The following is a 4056-nucleotide window of genomic DNA, read 5'->3' as shown; positions in this document are numbered from 1 at the left end:
GTCGTTTTTATGTTATGAGCATTACTGTTTAAAATACAGCCTTATTATCTAAGTTTAAACATAAAAATCAAAAAGTTTAAACAACTGACAACTGTTCTGTACATTAACTCAAGCTGTTAAGAGAGTTGAAAAACATAATGTCTTCCTTACGGTACGTTGACAAAAGTAATAAAGAAACAAAGTGAAAAATATTTATTGCGTCAACTGCTGTGCAAATGTTCTTAACGAGGCTTCTCTGCCGTTTTACTTAAAAGGTATATCTCGTTAGAAACTACCTCAATTATGTATATACGGATATCTTTCTAATATATAAAATTCTCGTGTCACAGTGTTCGAACTTGAACTCCTCCGAAACGGCTTGACCGATTTTTACCAAATTTTACATGCGTATTTAGTATGTCTGAGAATCGGCTACTATCTATTTTCCATACCCCTAAGTGATAAGGGTGGTCCACCCCTAAATTTTATTTTTAATTTTTTTAGCCATTTTTTTTGGTTTTTATTTTATTATGATACAGCATACAAAAATACATACAAACCTAAATTTTCACTCCTCCACGATCAACCATTATCTTACATTTGTTAATTAAAAACTTTAATTCTTTTTGCAAAACAACGTTTGCAGGATCAGCTAGTACAATATGAAATAATATTACGGATTCGTTGCTTTTATTTATCATACCTAATGTTAGTTTAAGTTTAACTAGAGATCAATGTGGTTGGTTGTATTCGAAGTTTCGTCGCGAGATTGAATCAGAAATGAAGAGATACAAAAAGAACATATATCACCGACGTAGCTGTAAGAATTGCTTGTCTAAGTGGCAGTATGCGTGGCACTTCGCCCATCAGGCGGGGATGAAAGGTTCTTAAGCGGCAATCACAAGCTAGTAGACGCGGCAGGTAGAACCTTTCATCTATACCTTGCAGCGTGCGTCCTTCGGCTGAAAAGGAGAAGAAGTCTAATTGAAAGGTTCGCACATGCACGGATGCGCAGTGCCCTAGGGACTGAAACAAAGCTAAAGATAGAGAGAGAGATAGAGAGCATCGCCGTTTTGATGGGCGACGACAACCTTCGCCCATCATTCCTATCTTTCGCTCGTGGGGTGGCGAGTGATACGGTTGAAAGAAATAAAACTGTATAGAATAAGGTACTTAATAAACTCTGCACAAAATAAATTGTTAACTAATAATAAGAAATAGAAAAAGAAATGTGTAATAAAGAATTAAGAAAGTAAAATAAATGTAAGATAAAATTAAAGAATAAAAATAAATAAAATTTACCTAGCCACCTCAGAGTAAGAAGATGGATGGAAGAAAGGCGAGGAAAGAAAGAAGGTATAAAAGAGCAAAACGAAAGATATTGTGAAGGACAAAAATAAAGAATGAAAGAAATTGTGACGCGTGAAAGAGAGAGATAAATAAAGAAAAGACTGAAAAAAAGTTATTATAAAGTTCCTGATCTCAAAAAGTTAGTAGTACGAGAGGCCTCCAATAGCGGGGGCCATAAAAAAAAATTGAAACGTTTATGTAGTGAGTTCAAATGCGCAAGCGCAACGTATGACATCAGAGAGATAACTAGTGTACAAATAAAAATAACTATTAAATAAGCGTAAAATAACAATAGATATATAAGATAGTAGGGAAATATATAACTATAAGAAATTTAATTGTAATAGCGCCGACGGAGGGGGATTTTAGTCAGTAAGAGTTTGACACTGCCTGGGCCTTCCGTTCCCAGGCGTCGTATGTAGTATTTCCCCTCTCTCTAGAAATTGTAATTAGAAACATAGGCTTTGACTATGTTAGAGGAAATTTTGTAAAACTAATTTAAAAAAAAAAGTATGACTTCTGCTCACCAGGTGCAAAGATCTTGTTTAGGTCATCGGTAGAGTCTAGATGCATGATTCCTACCAGTCTATATAGGTGGCCTTTCCTGTAGAGGTCGTTCTATGTCTAAAATTATGCATGCTATGTTTATATTATAAAATTTATAATAATTATAATTAAATAAACGGAAATTTATCTACGATATAGATTTAAAGACTTCATAGAAATTCACCTTCGAACCGGTCGAAGATGACTTAGAATATAAAGTTAATAACTTGAATATTAATAGTTTCCGGTTCGACATTTCATTTTTTCACATCCTGCCTTAAAAGTAACGGGTCAATAGATTAGGTTAGGTTTTATTATTTAATATTATGATATGGCTTCAATGACATGTATGATTATTATTAACTTGAGTAAGAAAAGGACCAATATTTGGCCACTTCCGCACATGCAGTGGTAGTCGTGCAACAAAGTGCACCGCCCGCCAGCCCGTTGATAAATGCGTATACGGCAAACAATGCGAATCACACAACCGCCACCGTCAAATCACTCAACACGTGTTTCGCCCCTCCACGGGGCATCTTCAGGAGTTATGTTACACCGATTAGTGCCAAACACAGAGACTCTAAACACAGAGGCTAAATATTGGTCCTTATTTTACTTAGGATGGACTTCCGCAACGTAACGCCTGATTCCATTAAAGATTATTAACTTGAGTATTGTAACTTACCTACATTTTTTTACAAGTGACATTGCTCGCCCTTACTTGCGATGACTTATTTTGAGCTTAATCCTCGCCGGGTTTACCGGTTCGTGGTCGTCCCCGAGAACCTTTCGGCCCCAGTTACCATGGTTGTTAAAATCAGGGAGGAGACAATAGCCTCCCTGATAGGCCGAAAGGAAACTAGGGAAGAATTCCTCTCATGCTGCAAGAAAATAATTAAAAAAGTTACACAAAAAAATAAAAATTTAAATAGACAATAAGAAAAAAGGTGATATAATGTAACTCAAATGTGATAAAAATGTAAATGAAAGAAAAAAGATAACATGTAACAAGTAATGAGGGAGGAATGAAAGGACACAAAGCAAAAGTGAAAGAAAGCAGAATTGTGGCATAAAAGAATAGAATGAAAGATTATGTGAAGAATGAAAGTAGAGAATGAAAATTAAAAATTATGTGAAAAAAATTAAATCTCTCCCACCTAAGATAGGGGTACGAGAGGCCCCAATAGCGGGGGCCATTAAAAAAAAAAGTTGCCATGGTTGCACGAGCGATGTTCTCCGCTGCCAATTCACACTATCAACTTTTCAAGCTTAACTTTCAAGCGTAGATCTTGGTTCTTCTGCGGAAACTTCGACTCCCTCTCCACTACTGTTTGGGTGAACTAGAGCTTTCTAATGATCGTCATAAGTGTCCACGCCTCGGTTCCATATGTCATCACCGGTAACACACTTTGGTCAAAAACATTCGTCTTCAGACATTGCTGTATTGAATGTTTATTACTTTAAAAAAGAGTTCCCCAAACTTTTTTGTGTCGTAGACCGCCATGTTTTTCCGTATTGGATAGACCCCCTACTTACCTGATATTGATTTCCTGAGAATTTCTAACTGTTGTGAAGTTTAGTGTTAAAAACTTAAAGTAAAAACACATGTTGATTTATACATTTATTAATTGAATTTAAATTAAAACTACTCAAAATAAAATTTTGTATCTGTTATGTAAAATATACGTAACATTAAATAAACAATTTTTTTACTAATAGGTACTTTTATAAATAATGTAAATGTTTTGATATTATAAGATAGTATGATGTAAGTAAATAGGTACTATCAGTGTATGTGTTGAGATCCACTATCGTGGATCCCCATTTTCATTTCATGGACCCCCAATTTTTTTTCACTGACTCAGACCCCTTGCAGGTTGTCATAGACCCCTAGGGGTCGATATAGACCACTTTGGGAATCACTGCTTTAGAATTACGTAAGACTGTATTTTGCATTATAAAGTAATAAATACATCTTAACGGAGTACAGTGATGTATTAGGAGGACTGGTAAGTAATGTCGCTTCCTAAGTTAAATTCACACGACTACATTTTGTAACAAGTTTTTATTTCTAATTAACTATATATTCACTTTCGTTATCAACAACCTTTTGTGATCTGGTATACAAATTTTTAATACCGAAGCGGTAACAAATCAATCGGTTTTTCTGTAAAATATGTG

This window comes from Battus philenor, unplaced genomic scaffold, assembly GCF_028537555.1.
Source record: "Battus philenor isolate CCGP_79_NKW_IND1 unplaced genomic scaffold, ilBatPhil1.0.hap1 SCAF_24, whole genome shotgun sequence".
NCBI lineage: Eukaryota > Metazoa > Arthropoda > Insecta > Lepidoptera > Papilionidae > Battus > Battus philenor.
Note: the sequence above shows the minus strand (reverse complement) of the source record.